This window comes from Eulemur rufifrons, chromosome 15 (assembly GCF_041146395.1).
Source record: "Eulemur rufifrons isolate Redbay chromosome 15, OSU_ERuf_1, whole genome shotgun sequence".
Taxonomy (NCBI): Eukaryota; Metazoa; Chordata; class Mammalia; order Primates; family Lemuridae; genus Eulemur; species Eulemur rufifrons.
In genome coordinates, this window is record NC_090997.1 from 79373878 (window position 1) to 79391464 (window position 17587).

At 41.6% G+C, this 17587-nt stretch overlaps 1 protein-coding gene across 4 annotated transcripts in view; it reads left to right on the top strand.

Annotated features, from left to right (window-relative positions):
- The first annotated feature begins 7466 nt into the window (after positions 1 to 7466).
- L3MBTL3 (L3MBTL histone methyl-lysine binding protein 3) overlaps positions 7467 to 17587 on the top strand; it is a 110994-nt gene continuing 100873 nt past the window's right edge. For 2 of the 4 annotated variants that reach the window (XM_069487602.1, XM_069487603.1), the window contains exons 1-2: positions 7467 to 7551; positions 11066 to 11143. The gene's annotated coding sequence lies outside the window, so the exon portion shown is untranslated. Of the gene's footprint in view, positions 7552 to 7946; positions 8125 to 8529; positions 8600 to 11065; positions 11144 to 17587 lie in introns of those variants that run through there. The other 2 variants (XM_069487604.1, XM_069487605.1) reach the window with 2 other exon arrangements.

Sequence of the window (17587 nt, forward strand, 5' to 3'; positions counted from 1 at the left end):
CAGGAAGTAGGGAAATGAAGAAAGTGAGTGTAAATGCTACTTGTTCAAGAAGTTTGGCAGCAAAGGAGAGATTGTTGTATGGTATTGAAGGGATGTAGAATAGAGGAAAGGTTTTCTTTTGTAGGACTGAGAAGAGACAATGATTTTTTGGCTGTGAGGGAAAAGCCAGTGGAGAATAAGGGACTTAAAATATTGGGAGACTGATGAAAATTCTTGGGGGACTAGAGAGAGGGTGTGATCAAGAACACATTTAGAGGGCCAGCCAGGGGGAGGAAGTAGGGATATTCTTTCCCCAGAGATGGGAAAGAGAGTCTGGAAGTTGAGGGGAAAGCTGAAGGAGTTTGTGATGGGATAGAGGCAACCTCCTGAGGCTCTGGGAAGCTGAGGAGTCTGGTGTGGAGAGTAAACAGCTGGTTGGGCCGAGGAAGAGGGAGTCACAAAAGGTCAAATGAATAGATTATCTAGCTTTCCTGAGGGCACTTCTGAGTTAGGATTATTTTACTCTGTAGTGAAGCCAATCAGTTGGAATAGTGATCAAAACTCGGTATCTATTTCAAATCAATACATTTTCAGACTTTCCTGAAACTTCACAGATACCTAATTGGATTTGGGTATTCCCCAAATCTCCTTAGCCTTACCTATACACCCTTAAGGTAGCTAATTCTTGGCTGATTCCATCAATGATATGCTGATGTTTACCAGTTTCATTTTTCACTGTCAACAAATTCTAAGGGCATACACACAGAACCCCCCAACATGCTAACACTAGGAAAGAACTACTTTCTTGAAGAGGTTGTTGTAGGAAAATATTGGGAAATTACCGAGACATGGTGAAATATTTCAATATTGAGTTTCAAAATTTTACTCCTTAAAGACTCCAAATCCATTGAGAAATCTCAGTTTGAAAACCTTTCTATTGATTCTAGTTTCTGAAATAGAACCAAGTGCAAGGCGTAGCTAGTATAATTTAAAGTAACAGATTGTCTTCTTCTCTTACATTGACATTCCATTCAGCATTTTACATGAACAAAGTAATGTTCCAGATTTTTTTTTATAAATATATATACAGTTACATTTACTGTATTTATGTGACAAATTCAATTCCAGATATAAGTATTAGCAATTGGAACCGTGTCTCAGTTACCTCCCCTATGAAAGATAATGTAGGAATGTTATAACAAATATTTAGTTAAAAAAACCGAAAAGGGCTTTGAAAATGTAAAAGTGTAATATAAATGCTAAATAAAGATAATATATTCTGAACAGCAGGCTCCTTTGAAATAGGGCCTATGAATTCCATTAGCACTCTCTGTTTACATGCTTTTAGGAACTTTTAGGAGGATGTTGCCCGTGAACATGCCTGTGATATGATACCTATGGCCTAGTAACCAGCTGGGAAAGGGGCAAGTAAAAGAGCAGTGTAATAATTCATGTAGTAATATTTTTTTAAGTCATTCACTAAGTGTTTATTGCATACTTACTATGTGCAGGTACAGTTCTGGGTGCCAGGAATACCATAGGGAACAAAACAGGCAAAGTTCTCACAAAGGACCTGAATAGACATTACTCTAAAGAGGACATACAGATGTCCAACAGATACATGAAAAAATGCTCCACATCACCAATCATTAGGGAAATGCAAATTCAAACCACAATTAAATATCACTTCACAGCTGTCAGGATGGCTATTTTCAAAAATATGAAAGATACCAAGTGTTGGCAAGGATATGAAGAAAAGAGATCACTAATGCACTCTTGGTGGGAATGTAAATTAATACAGTCATTACGGAAAACAATATGGATGTTCCTCAAAAAAATGGCAGTTACCATATGATTCAGCTATTCACTATTGATTATATATCCAAAGGACTTGGAACCAGTATGTCGAAGGGATATCTACACCCCCATGTTTATTGCAGCATTATTCACAACAGCCAAGTTATAAAAACACCCGAGGTATCCATAAAACAAAGAATAAAGAAAATGTGGTATATATACACAATAGAATACTATTCAGCCTTAAAAAAGAGGGAAATTATGTCATTTGTGACAACATGCACAGAAAGACAAATAGTGAATGTTCTCACTTACATGTGGAAGTTAACAAAGAAAACTCATAGAAGCAGAGAGTAGAATGGTGGTTTCCAGAGGCTGGGGAATGGGAGGAATGGGAAGATGTTGCTCAAGGGATATAATGTTTCAGTTAGAGAGGAGGAACATGTGATAAGTATTTGAAGTATGGATATGTTAATTAGCTTGAGTCAATCATTCCACATTGTATACATATGTAACAGCATCATTTTATATCTCATAAGTATAGACAATTATAATTTGTCAATATTCAATAAAAAGAAAAAAAATGTAATAGGCAAAAGTGTCTACTCTGAAGCTAACATTTACTGATTACTAACCAAGTGCCAAGGATTGTTCTCGCATTCATCCATTAAACCCTCATAACCACCCATAAGCTAGGCACTGTCAGTATTTCCATTTTATAGATATAGAAACTGAGGAAACAGAGGTTCAGAAACTAGCCCAGGATCAAACAGTAGCAAGTAGTAGAGTTGGGATTTGAACCTCAAAGTCTGGCCTGCATGTTCCACTAATGAGAAAAAAAAGACTGGGTACTGAATTGACTAAATTGACTGTCTAAGTTGGTCCTCTTTAATTTGGGAAGGCCAAAAAGAATGAGTCATACACAATTGCTTGGGGTCTTCTATTTTTCTATTCAATTCAAAAAACTCCTCAATTTTCCGTAAGTGATGGGGAGTTATTATTGGGATACCAGTGAAGACAGGAATTCTTCTGTGCAGGCAGCCTTCATGGTGCCCACAGTGGCCAGGCCTCACCAAGACTGGAATGGCGCTTTGGACTAAGAGGACATGCAGAGTTCACTGCAGCACTGGCACCTTTCCCTTTTGCTCCTCATGCCAGCTAATTTCTATTCTTCTCCACCTTATGATTTCTACTTACGTATAGTTTCTAATGCCTAATAGCTAATACACCTGTGCTTTACCTTTTTCTCTCTATGAATCACTTAGTTTTTACAATGCCTGTCAGCTAACTTTATCCCTAGTACCTCCAGTATCTTCAATTCATATGGCCAATGGGGGGGGGGATTATGATTGGCCATTCACATGGGAAAGCACTTCCTGCTGATTCATAGGCCGCCCCGGCTACTCTGTTCAGTCCTTGGATTAAATGCCTACTCCTGGGCCAGTCAGCTGTGGCCAGAGGATCAGGTCAAATGCAAACAACATTCTAGAACCAGGCTCTAAGGGTATTGGTGGTTATTGTCACAGACATGTTCTGAACTCTGGCTTGTTCCCTCTAACATTGTTTTTAGTTATATGGCTTCTTGGACTTAGGTTTGCAAATGAGTATGTTATGGAAAATTATAACTTGGTCTCTTTCTTTTTAATTTAGAAGTCAGTTTACAGTCCCATATTATTCTACTCTTTTGAATATGCCTGTAATATTTCTATCTCTTCCTTCTTCCTATCTAAATGAAATTATAATAAATATTCACTTCACATCTTTATATATTTAATTTCCTTAAGATGTTTAGAATGTGATACATATTTTAATCCTTTCCTTACCTGATGAGTAATATACCCTTTTTTTTCACCCTCAGCATTTCAATTACATTTCACCATCACAAGATCTGTGCTAAGAATGTATGCAGATGTGTCACAAGAAAGAGAATCAGGATTCAAATTAAAGGACCTATCTAAACATTTTAATGTTTTCTAGAACACTAACGGGAAGATCAAACTCAGCTCTTACAAATATCAATAATAAGAATCTTCGCCAAATCAATGTTAATGTCATTTTTATACTTGGAAAAACATGGAGCACACAATTATGTAGGCTAAAAAAAATCAATAACTTGACTCATACTTAAAAGTAAGATAATACATTAAAAGGATGATTTCAAGTATTGTTCATTTAGAAAATTTCTATAGAAAGATTCAATTTTACCTTAAGACTTGTGACCAATAGCACACATTGCAATTGGGGGACTGGGGTTAGGAAAGTAGTTTGTGGCTATGAAACAGATCAAAACTAACTAGTCTTTAGGGAATGGAACCTATGACCTTCCTCTCATTAGTACCAGGCTTAAACCGGCTGAATGAGCTATTCATTGATATCATTCTGATACCCAGCAGATAGATGAACCTTTCCTCTTTACTTAAAATCCCTTTCTTGGTTCCATATTATTTGTACTAAAATGTGACGGTATTCCTGTTACATGGGAAGGGGTGAGCAGGGACAAAACTTTCAAAGAGACTTCAGAAGTCAATTACTCTGTTTTCTTTGTCTAACAGTGAGAGAACTGAAGCCCTAAACCATGAGGTGACCTGCCTAATGGTTCCCAGTGGTGGTGGCAGAAGCGGATTAGAACACAAATCTTTTGGACTTCACTCCTAGGCACTTTCAATTGGTGAGGGGCTGGCTCATGGAAGAGGTCATCCTTGAATTTTTCCAGGACAGGAGGAGTATGTCCTATCAATGCAGGGAAAACTTAGCAATAGGAAAAGAAAGTTTAAGTTTCTAAATTGAAGTTTATGCAGAGTGGAGGTTACAGGATGGAGTACTGAAAGGTTTTGAATGATCTTCATGGGGGTGGGAGAGTGGGGTGACAAGAAGCCCCCAAAAGTCTGTGAAGAGTGAACAGTGACTTAAGACATTTTCTATGTAAAATGACTTTAGCTTAAGAATACTTAGAAATGGAGAACCTGAAATCATTTTGGGGTAGACAAGTTTGGGTATAAATAAATACAAAGAAAAATAAAGGAGTGAGCTAATACTTTAGTTTGGGATGTCAGGGAAGTTATAGACGTGGGTCTGAAGGATGGATTTGGCATGTACATGCGGTAGGGTGGAGCAGGGTGGAACGGGAAGGTGGTAGAATGGTAGAGAGTGATGAGATTAAGTGATGCTGCAAAGAAGGCATTCATCATGAATTATTAACCAGTGACTGAATGGCAGAAGGTTGAAGGAATGGCAAAGAAGATTCTACTAGTACACTATAAGGAAACAGATGGAAAAAGGTTCTGTAAATAGTACGCATGTATATGAATTATTGTTATCTAGATTCCAGTAGTGTAGTTTGCCTCCATCTCAGATGTTGGCACCAAAGGACTCTGTAGAAAACTTTGGTAGTGGCCTTTAAAGTCATTATTCTTACAAGTGAATATCTTCAAAATCTTAACTATCCTGAACCACATCTTGGGAAAAACTGAGATGAGGTTTTAATAATGATCTCTGCAGGAGAAGGACAATGCATTATAGAGAGCCTCAAGTCATCCTTACTTCCGTTAGTGAACTTGGTCAGTGCAGTTTCCAGGCAAACCTTGCTCTCTAAACCCTTGGGCCTTTACTCAGGCTTTCTCTGATTGGTTGACCTTCCCAGAGACCTTTGGGAAAGAAGGGTGGTTTCACACATTCAGAGATGCTTGTCCTTGAAGAATCAGCTTAGCCATCTCTTCTGGAAAGTCTTTCCTAGTGCTCCTCAATTGTGCTTGCTTTCCATACCCCGAATATAACACTTACCATGCTGTAACATTATGCCCAATTTACTACACTCTCTCGCCAGACTGAATTTCTTGCACCCAGGGCCTAGTTTTGATCACCTGTTTATCCCCAGCACCTTGCAGAGTGCTCAGCACAAGTAGGCCATTAATACAAATTTATAGACTGTTGAACCAATATCTCTGGAAATATATGTACAATAGAAATATCATCCTAGAAATTATCTAGAGAGAATGAATCTAAAATGGATTTTCCAGCAAGAGGAATCTACAATTAATTTAGTTTCTTTTGGGGAAAGATCTTAGTTTTGCACATAGCCCGTGGCCTTTCTTTCCTTTTCCTCCTGTAGTTTACCTTTGGCCATTTCACTGCTTATTATGCAAGGGCTAGAGAGAAAAGGAGAGAAGCTGAAATTCAGAGCAGCTAATTAAGCTGTTTGGGAGTAGCTCTGAAAAGGGCTGGATGTGGTGGCTGAAATCAATAGTGAGCTGGTGGTTTGAGATCACCTAGAGCTCTCACTAACCCAGCCTTTCCTTCTTCACACCCCTAAACCAATGGCTGCTCAACATATGACGCATATTTTATAAACTCATTTCAATTTCACAGGGTTTGTCCCTTTGTTCCAGAGTACATGTCAAGCCACATACCTTGATTTTTGGTTTGGAGAATTCGGTCACTACACCAACTGAAGAAACAGTGGGGCAGTCTGCTTCTGTAGGGTAATTTCATGGTCCTAAGGAAGGAATTTAACAGTTTATTCTCTGAAACTGGTTCAAGGAACATTCCTTAAGTGAAAAAATTCAATCAAGAATAATATTACTAACGTTGTGGAGAAAGTTTTTTAATACAGAATTTCCATCTGTGATATATTTAAATTCTAGGCCTCAGGGAGCAATTTCAGAAAAGGGCCTCCTTCACCCTTTGTTGGATGCAAAATAAATTGTCTACTCTGGGGATGGGGGCCTCCCCTTACCTCCTCACCCCTGCAAAAGGTAAGATTTGCTTCCATAGTTCCTGAGATCACGCAAGCTACTTTTTTTCCCCTCGCACAGCAAACTCAACTATTGACATCAAAATGTTTATCATAACTTTAAGTACTCAAATTATTCTGTAGGTATTCATATCTAGTAGAGAGAGAGAATCGCGTGCTGCCCAAAAGGCAGCCTCCAGTCAATAAGTGGAAAGCTGTCAATACTGAAATAAAATACTCTCCTGATCTAGTTTTGACGCTTTAACAAAGACAGGTTTTGCCATTTAGGACCGCTCAGCCATCTTGACTGAATACATTAAGAGGGTAGTCCTCGACCTGCTTATTGCCAAGGTACTTGAACAGTGATTTCTGAGAAGCTGTACATCTCTCAACAGAGGCCTAACATGTTTGAGCTGTCAATAAAAGATCCTCACGAAGGAAGAGGAAAGAACGCGCAAGTTTTAAATGCATACTTTATTATGCATTCTTCCAGTCCTAAAGGAGGGGGAGGCTATACTCCGTAAAAGCTTAAAACTTTTATTTCCTACTTTTCCTGACCTGTAGCATGTATTTAGCCTTTGGGTAGTGTTTGTGCAAGACCAATGGCTGAATGCATACATTTAACAGCACATGGTGGATGTGCTGCTCTGAGAATTGCCTTAAAAAAAAGTAAAGTGAAAAAATAGACAAAGAAATCTATAACCTGGCCGTCTTTCATATTTGTTTGCACTGTTCCTGAATCGGCACCGAGACGGTGACAAGGAGATCGAAAAGATGCACCTGAAACAGTATCTGCGGGCAGCTGCGTTCGCCACCCGGCTTTATTGCTGCTTTCCAGCGGCGAAGGCGCAGCAGCAGTAACAGGGAAGCCAGCGCGAGCCTCCCGGCAGCGGCGGCGGCGGCGGCGGCGGCGGCACCGGCACCAGCGCAGTTTCCCCTCTCCCCAGCCCTGACTCTACGCGCACATGCGCACTGCGCCCGCAGCCCTGGACCATTTGTCAGGACTACTCGTGAGACGGAGAAAAAAAAAAAGAGAAAATTTGGGGGTAAGAAGCGGTTGATCGGATCTAATCTCTAATTAATCTGAAGATTTGCCCGTGCAAAAGCCATTCATTTATTTTTCTGGGTGAGGATGAAAGTTAAGAGACCTATAGAGGGAAGGAAGCGCACCCTCGTCTTGTGAAACAGATCAGGGGAGGGGAAGGACAGAAGGGGTTTCTCCCCCACTTCTCTGCGCCTCTGGGAAAGAGGAGAAAACTTAATCCCGGGGAAAAAAGTGGGCAAGTGACTCGGAAACGGCTGGAGGGGGAGTCTCTGGGCATCTCACTCTGAAGTAGTGAGTGCGAGTGTGAAAGAGGAACAAAAGAGAGAGAAAAGAGAAAGGAAAAAATGGGGGGAGGAGAGACTTGTATTTTTTTCTTTGCGCGCACACGGGGAAGGGTGTGGGGGGCCGTGCGGAAGGGAGCGGGGCGAGGCGGCGGCGTCGGGCTCTCGCTGGCGCGCAGGCGGCGGGATGCGTGTGGGCCCCCTCCCCCGCGCCCCCCGAGCTTGTCACTTTGGTCGCTTTCATGACACCGGGCGCGGGGTGGGGGAGCGCGGCGGCGCCGGGCTCCGCCGGGGTGCGTGTCGGGGTGGGCGCCGCGGAGCCGCAGCCCGGGCGGCGAGCGCGGCCGCCGAGGCGGGGGGCGCCGGCGGGGGGCGCGGGGGCGGCCGGGGCCGCGGATCGGTGCGGCGGGAGGCGCGAGCCCCGCGCGCCGCCCCTGCGGCCCCCTCCGCCCGTGTGGCCTTTGTGCCGGGCGCGCACCGGAGAGCGAGCGAGCGGGCGAGCGAGCGCGAGAAGTACAAGTACGGGAGACCGAGGCAGTGGGAAAAGAGGCCGGGCCACTTTCTCCCCGCTCGGGCTGCGGAGAATGGACTGGTTGAATGTGCAGGCGCGTCTCCCGGCGTGTGCTGTGTGTGCGCGGCGGAAAGGCCTCCCCGACTCCCACCGCGCACACGCACACTCACACGCACGCACACACACACGGACCCGCGGCGGGCTCGGCGGCCGAGAGTTTGCGTTCTCTTCCTCGCCGCCTCCCCCTTCCCGACCGAGTGTGTGAGAATTTCATATAGATCAGCTCCAATTTCCGCCATTTTGGGAAAGTTGCACAAAAATAAACCCTCCGGTTTATTTCTGCCCGAGGCAGGAAAGTGCTTCGGGAAGCGAGGCGGCGCGGGCCCGCGGCGGCCGTCCGCGCGGGGGAGGGCGCGGGCCGCGGGCCGGGCCGGGAGCCCGCGCCGTCGCGGCATTCGCCCCGCGCCGTGCCGTGCCGAGCCGGCCCGGGTGCGGGCGCGGGCGTGTGTCGGGAGGCGGTGGCCGCGGCGGCGGCGGTAGCGGCGGCGGCCGCGCCGGGGCGGCGGACTGAGGGTGGGTGGGTGGGGGAGGCGCGGGGCTGCTTTTCCTGCAACTTGTTTACGCCTTCCTTATATTGGGGAGGAAAAGAGGGGTCGCGGCCGGGGCCGCCGCCCGCCTCGCGCCGCGTGCGTGTGCCATTCCGGGATAATGGGCTTTGCACACTCGCGTCCTGGGCCCCGCGGGCCGTCCTCGCGCCGCGGCGGCGGGGCGGGGGGAAGTAGAGGCCGGCGGGGGTGGGGATCGGGAAGCGCAGGAGCCGAGGCATCCGCCGCGCGCCCCGCGAGCTGGTGGGGGGGGAGGAAAACTTGAGAGCCTTGGAAGGGGAGGAGGGCACGGTGGCACGGGCGGGGGGAGGGCGCAACTTTTGGACTGGTGGTAAAACTTTAATTACCTTTAAAGAAAAAAAGGGCCTATGCCTCCCCCCTCCCCCTCCGTTCTGGTCAAAGCACGGCCCACGGCGCGACCGTGAGAGAAAGTTTAAAAGCGGGCGGTTTCCTCCCCGCCTTCCCCGCGGAGGGGTGGGGGTGTCTGTTTGTCCGTCTGCGCTCGGTGAGAGGTGGGGGCAACGAGCCGCGCTCTCCGGGTCGCGAGCACCGTGGCTGTACCCCACCCTTCCACGGGGAGACGAAGGTAAACGTTGCTTCGGTTTCCCTTCTCAGTCCCCCTGCCGCCGCCACCCCGCTTCCTTTTCCTCCCCCTCCCCGCCGATTTTTTGAGGGGACCCTAAAAACGGAGTCTCTTTCCTTATGCAACTTCCTTGGGCGCAGCGAGCACGGCCCTTCCCCCTCCCTGCATCCCTTGGCCCGCTCCTTCACCACCTCGGGGCCACCGCCAGTAAAATGCCTTCGAGATCATTCAAAGTGCCCAGAAACAAAAATAGATCTTTAATTGTTCTAGGTTAGGGGAAACTGAGATGAGAAATAAGAATTTGGGGTGGGGGCGCCGGCGGCTGCGGCGAGCGCGTCGAATTATCATTTCGATTTTCCTAGAGCGTTGTTTGTGATGTCTTTATTGGTTTGGGGAGCCCGAGAGTCTCTGTACTGGCTATCTCAGTCGCGTGGATTTTTGCGCAAGTTTTTAGAAAAACACTGACTCGAGTAGAGAGCATTTCTCCGGAAAGTTTCAAGTGCAGCAAAATAGCGAACGTGCAAAACTGGCCAAGGGGAGACCTCTAGTGGTTAAACGCTTCTTTAAGTTCGGAAGGCCGAGAGCAAAGTTTGGCCTTTACTTGTAGCTACGTAGTCCGTTCAGACGTGGAAGTAATTAGAGGACCTGAGCGAGCAGCCAGATGTTGTGTGAAAGGATGCTGATCAGAAATAGAAAGTTTAGTAAATCGGAGAGCAGTGAAATCTGAGGACTCAGACCCTGTAACTTCCATCCGTCATTACTTACGTGTGAAAAATACTTCGCTGTTATACTGGGTTTTAAGATTGATCACTCCCTGGGTTAGAAACAGTTGTTTGTATTTATTGTTGTCTATACCTTTCATTAATTTTTAATCATGAGTCACAGCAAATAACGTCATTTTGAATGTTAATAAAAATACAAAGTGAAACATGTGTTTAAGACTTTGAAGGAATGAAAAAGACCTTTGGTTGAGATTTGCCTTTAATATGAGCTGGTCATTTTATTCTCTGACAAGTGTAATTGAAGGCTAGTATTTAGTTTCTTAGCTGTTTAGCTATACATAGGCATAAAATAAGTAGTCCCTTTTGGTTCTAAGATTGTAGTTTTGTTTCACTGCATAAGAAATTATTTCTGAATACTATGTATAATTTGTGATTTAAAACACTTAAATATATGGGCAAAACTGCTTACATAATATTCATTCTTTTGCCAGTGTATATTCTGTATAGTATCTTTAACTATAAAAGCAGTGTGGGGTGTTAAAGTTGAGTCAAATGATCCCTGTAACTTTCACCTGCTTGTCATACAATGGGAAAGACTTTATTGGGTGAACTTAGGTTATGGGAATGATATGAATGATTAAAACCCATTTCATCTCATCCGGGACTAGTTTATTTATACAGAGTGGTATGGTGTGAAATTATGCATGTCAGTGATTCAAATGAAAACTCACAAATTGTGGATTGTGGATTTGAAGTCTTCTTTTTGATGACCATGCTTTGATTTTACCTTTCCTCTCTTTAAATCAGGGCTAGACCCTTAGAAGAAATTTTGGCAGTGGACAGCGATTGTGAAGACCACCGGACAGTTCTGCCTTTCTTGACTGCTGCAAAGTAAGATTTGCTTGGACAGTTCTGCCTTTCTTGACTGCTGCAAAATAAGATTTGCTTGTTGAAACAAACTGTTTCACATGCTTGCAGATGTTAAAAGCTGCATTTGGAGATCAGGAAGGAGAGTGTAGGACAGGGTTGGCAGAAAATCATCATTGTATGGAAGCCGCTTTGAATGCATGAATCTTTTGACACTAAGTGTGATTGAGGGTTGAATGAAACATTAGAAGTTATGAGATTGTCCTGGGACGATGATAATCTTTGGACTGGCTTACTTACTAGATTCTTTTTGTTTTTTTTACTCACCACTATACTAATGAGGAACTGGATTCTTAATTAGCATTTTAGCGCCTGTTTTCTACTGAAAGTAAATTTTTTTATTCTTTGGAATTGAAAAAGTGGAAAAACTGGAATAAAGTGATTGTAAATTAATGTTACTGTTATACAGGTATATCGAAGATTCTGGAACTTTAAATGTCTTTGGGCCCCAGTGGTAAAATTTTGTAGATGAAATTTATAGTGAGAGCTTTGGGGTATTTAAGTAACTTACCTCCTATGGCTTAAATCCAAGATGGGCTGACTTGTGCCAAATATCATGTCACAGGGTTATAGTGAGGTTCCAGTGTGTTAGCATAGACTTGTCAACTTTTTTTTGTTTATGTTTGTTTTTGGTAGAGACGGGGTCTTGCTATGTTGTCCAGGCTGGTGTTCAACTCCTGGCCTCAAGCAGTCCTCCCATCTTGGCCTCCCAAAGTGCTGGGATTACAGGCATGATCCACCTTGCCTGGCTAGACTTGCCAATTTTTGAACATATTCCCACAGAGAATATAGCTGTTGTCCAATAAGATCCGTTTGGTAAATTTGGAGGGTGCAGGCTTATCTCTAATAACCCAAGACCCACTTTTAGGACAAAAGTCATCCTCTGGCAGACGGGGCAGCTGTCTCTGGGGTGGAACATCTAAGTACATCTGTGCCACTCTGGTGCTTTCTGCCATTATACCCTTTTTGCTTTTTCCCCCTCTTTAGTTTTCCCTTTCCTATTCTGCTTGTTTTCCTGCTTTTTCTATCTTGAGTATGACACGGGTTGCTAATTCTTGTTGGGCAAAAACAAAAATTAATCTATCTTTTATGAGCAGGACTAATAATCCTGATTGGGCCAGATTGTGGTCTAGAAGTCAAACTGAATCATTACTGATATAAAAATGATTAACTGGAGTTTACTGTCATTTTCTGCACGTGGATCATTTTGAATAGTGTAATTAGCACAATATTAATAAGTAGATGTGGTCCATGTAGATGATAGCAGCAGAGACAGTGGCAGAAACTACTCTAAGAAGGTCATACAGACAGAATTAAGGTTCAAGCAGAGTGAAATGTGTTTCCTAGGATGGTAAGTGTCCTGTTGAGACACGCTGAGTTGAAGATAGTGCTTATTTTTCTTCATCTGGGGACTCACTGTGGCTGTGGATAGAATGTTTAAGTCACTTTACCTCCTTCAGCCTAGATTTTCTCATCTGGAAAATGGGAGCAACAGTACTTGCCTGCCTTCTTTTGTTAAAAGGATCAAATAAAATAAGATTTTGAGAACTATAAAGTTAAGTAAATGTGTGGCAGTCTTACTGTCCTTTTACCTTAGCCAAGCTTTGTGAAGGGCAGGAGGTAGGTTGTCTAGGGTAGAACACAGTAATTTAATTCCTGGCTAAAATTTTTAGATTGGTTTCTGGTGTATGTAGTATTTGGACTTGTCAAAAATATTTCTAGGGATATTTCTTTTTTTGAGGGAAAAAAAGTAGTTTTCCTTTTATAGTATTGGCTCCTTGAGGGAAAAGACCATGTTCTAATATGGTGCTGAATACAGAACCTCAAATTTATTTATCCCAAACTAGTCATTTAGTAAGTAGAAGGAGTAAGTGAAAGGAATACTTTAAATTGATGCCTAATTGTGAAAATGGCAGGGTGATGAAAGTAGAAGGGTTGGTGTGAGGGGAATTAATGTACTGTAATTAATATTTTAGTTGCATGAGTCTGCTGGGAGATGAGGAGGAGAAAATAGGTAACTGGGGTAGTAATGATTTAAACTAACTATAGGGGCCAGAAAATGAGTCCTCTGAATGACTGGATTTAGGGAAAGGTCCACATAGAGCTTTCCCTCTCTGTTTTCTAGATCTCTTTGCTACTATACTCTAATTATAGCCAATTATCTAAAAATATTTACATAGAAAAAAAATCACAAGTCCTATCTGTCATTATTTTCAATTTGAAGGTGCTGAACCTGACAAAATAAACCCTGATAAGTTTTAGTGTTATTTCATCTCTCTTTTGTAGATTATCCAATCAATGTTCTAAGAATCCAAAAGCCCAATAGTAGGGGAAAAAAGAAATAATATGTCCTGTTCAATTAGTGCCTGAATAATTGAGAGTTGGTTCTTGAAGAATTTCCACTGGTTTGGTAGTTTATTTTTAAGAATTCTATATTTCAACCAGTTTTATTTATAGTAGATGCAATTAGGATGGGAAATTTACAAGAGACGCTACTTTACGTGGTGTCAGACAAGGGTACCCTTGGGGTCCCAAGGATAGGCATCCTGAGAGATCCCTCCAGCAGTGTTTCTACTAGTTACTTAACCAGTTTCTATTGAGTTCTTCACTAAAAGCCTAGGTCTTTGCCCTTGAGGAGTTCCCTAGATCCTTACTCCAGGAGTAGACACAACTCTGAGCTCTGCTAACAATAGTATAACAATTGCACGTTGTACCCGTAGAGAATAAAGGCTCCAGCGCTCTTGGGAGCCACTGAGCCAGGAAACAAGAATTTCTGGGCTAACTGATGCAGAACCATGGCGTATAATTGTATACGTAGAGCACAGCACATGACATTCCTTTTTTAATGCTTAGTCTTAAGAAATGAATAAGAAGCCCTTCACCCACTTACAAGGAATGCCTGAATCGTGTATCTATTGAGAGTGATAGGTTTGAGCTGACTCTTTCTTTGACCAGTGTGTTCACAAGGTGGTGGTGACTTTCTGGTGAAGATCTGATCTATCACTGTTACAACTTGCTAATATTGAGGGATTTGTTTCTCACAAGAATTAGAGGGTTATCATGATACGGATGAAGATACCGTATTTAGAGAGAACTATTTATATGTTCATATGTGTGTCTGTGTATATACATATGTGTGTGTGTGTGTGTGTGTGTAATAAAGGTCAGGAGGTACATGGAAGATATATGTTGTGAAGGGCTTCATTATCTAACGGGAATATTCTCAGATTATCTCTTCACTGTGTTAAATTATTTCATTGGCACTTACAGATATGAGTCAATAGTGGGAGGTCACGAACTGGTTTGTATTGATTGCAGCAGCTGTGCAGCCAGTGGATGAAAGGAAACACCAGGAAAGGGTACCCTTGAAATATAACTAAGTTTGATTTATGAAGTAAAATTGGGAAGGACCTTTAGACAATTCCCATTTAGGATACAGGATAGTTTGGAGGAAAGAACAAGGATTTTTGAAAGGAGTTTGAGTAAAGTTGGGTGATCTCGAGGGAGGGAACTTTTTCTGATAAACTCTAGTGTCTTCCTTAGAAGTAGACTTGAAATGAATTACTTCGATGGTGATTGTAAGAATTATATGCATATTATATGTAATAGTAAAATACTTTCTGCATTATTATTCTTTATCCCATATATACTGAAAATGGGTGTTTTGCATTCAGTCAACAAATATTTATTGAGCATGTGTTTTGTGTAAATCACTGTTGGGGAGTGTTTCACAAAATCAACAGATATAACAGGATTGAAGAAATGAATGTGTTGGGGCTACAGAGAAATGGAGGATCAATCCTTGGCCCCAGCATATTTGTAATCTAGTTGGAGAGATAACCCATACATATATCATGGTAATTAACAACATGAAGCCATGGTTAAGTGTGAGATAAATGCCGTATGTTCTGTGGTAGTACCTCTGGATATGGTGTTAAATGTGTTCCTGTGATAGGGGCCTGGAAGAGGGGGTGCCCTGTGCAAAGCACTCTGAAATGTTGATATACAATATTAGGTGCAGGTGTATATTGAGAGCCTTCTGAGTGTCAGGCATTAAGCTGGGTGTCTTATATTCATTTACTTATTTATTCAACCAAAAAATACTTTCTGAGTGCTTTCTGTATGCTCAGGTACTGTTCTAGGCACTATTATCTCTAATACTTTTACTAACCTTGAGCATTTGTTATTATTATTTCTCTTTTAGAGCAAACCAGTGCTTAGAGATACTTAGTAACTTGTCTAAGTTCATATCATGCAGTTTGAAAGGGGGGAACCAGAGAAAATGATACTGGCTTATGACTGTGTTGTTATATCTTTAGGTTTCTGATTTTCGAAATAGTGATTCCTAGAATATTTCAAAGATAACGTGTTTCCAGATTAATATATTTGAACTTACACACTGGTTTAGTAAAATGAGCAACAATGAACATGTATAAGAAAAATTGGGAAGAAAACTCTTTCTACTTTTCTCTCTCTTTTTTTTTATTTTTCTTTTTTAAACCAAAAATTGGGAAAAGACCAATAAGTCACTGAGTTATTTTGAAAAGAATACCTTGGTCTAGCCTATGGCCTTGAAATGATCACAAACTGCTAATGAAATGTTACTCAGAGTAGGTTTTGAAATTACTGTGCATAGTTATATAAAAGATTTCATTTGTTCTTAGTGGGAAGAGACCCAATAAGGCAGTAGGATTATTTATAAAAAATAATAAAGCAATCAATCAATAAAAAGAATGGGGCCTAAATTTACCAAGGCAGGCTCAAAAGGTTATGGAATTTGCTCAGAAACCAGGATTGTAAAAGGAAAGAAGAAAATTAAAATACAGGATAGAGATAATGGTGGGGAGAAACTAGGGGTGTATGCGGCAAAAATATAGTGGCCTAGAATCAAAATAAAAAATGAAAACAGGGAATATGACTAAGAAGATACTAAACAAGGGTGCTATAATTAATAGTGTTATACACTCTAACCAAAATGCAAAATGAGGTGAAGAGTCTATTTGCACTCATGGGGTGATTCTGTGTTGCAGTGGGAAGTATTTATCTTTGTTATGTGAGCTATGGTGCATCAAGCAGATCTTCAGTTTGACGTAGAAGGATGCTATTGCCTGCATTGATTATAGGATAATAGACTGTTTCTCCATTGTTGAAGCTCTAGCATTCAATAAATTTCTTTGAGCACCTATTATGTGCCAGATCCTTTTAAGGTTGGGCCATAGCTTTGGGTTAGAACATTTTGAGTAGGATTATTCAGGTACCAAAATCAGTTGATTATTTTTACCTGTTACACTGGTGAACCCTGAACAGTGAATTGAAATTTCTAAGTGGTCAGTCTGGTCTGGTGGTTAAATGATCTAAATAATTCACCCAATTGGTTTGTGGTCTTGTTTGGTAGACTTGAGGCTTAGTTGTTCAATCTATTGATAAGGAGTTTAGCTACAAATGATTATCAAGATAAGCCTGTAGACCCGACTTCTGTGAGAGAAATAAAATCTGGTCAAATCTAATTCATTACTTCCAAAAGAGAAATCAAGTGTAAATCTTTTAATTTTAGCTCTATGTTCTATAAAAACATGAAGCAGAATAAGAAAAAAAAGACACTACTTTTAGAATTTTTAAAAAAAATTTATGAAGTAAAATTAAAAAAGAACAAGACAGTACTTTTAGTTTTTGTTTTTAAATTTAAGTTCATGCATATTTAGCATAAGCATAGAAATATCTGTGTCAGACAGGTTTTTGTTCTTTTTATGGCCTTTGTAAAATTTCTATTATTGCCCTTCTAGTATAGTATGTTGATGATAAGATAGCACTTTTCAGGACACTTCCAGCTCAAATTGAGATGTCTTACAGTCTATATATATTGAACATGAACTTCACATAAAAGCATTTGATGAGAGTATATTAAATATGCCTTAGGCCCATTAATGTCAGTTTGTGATTTCACTTTCTGTGTACCTTTTTTTTTTTCTTGAAAGGCATTTTTCATTTTCTGTTCCTCCTTTAGAGGAAGTAAGTAGGTTAGGCCACAGAATCTCAAATAATTCATCCTTCTTACAGTAACAAACGAAGGGCAGGAAGTTGAGAGTTTGTAAGGTTGTCTTTGGTGATTGCCCGTTTGCATATGATCTCCATGGCAGAAAAGGTAGCAAATCAGATGGATCGTTGCTACGTTATAAATAGGATACTTCTTGTTAACATGTGACCAGTAGATAAAGTGAGGGTATTTTTGAGAAAATGTCAGTAAGATAGAACAGTTGTAATAACTGATTTCATATTTAAAGGCAGCATGGATTATTTGACACTCAGGTATCTAATGTTACAAGGATAGAGGAGAACAGAAGACCCAGACTCTCAAGGATTTGTTCCTGATGGTACTAAGATTTCGTTTCTCGCACTGAAATGGTCTAG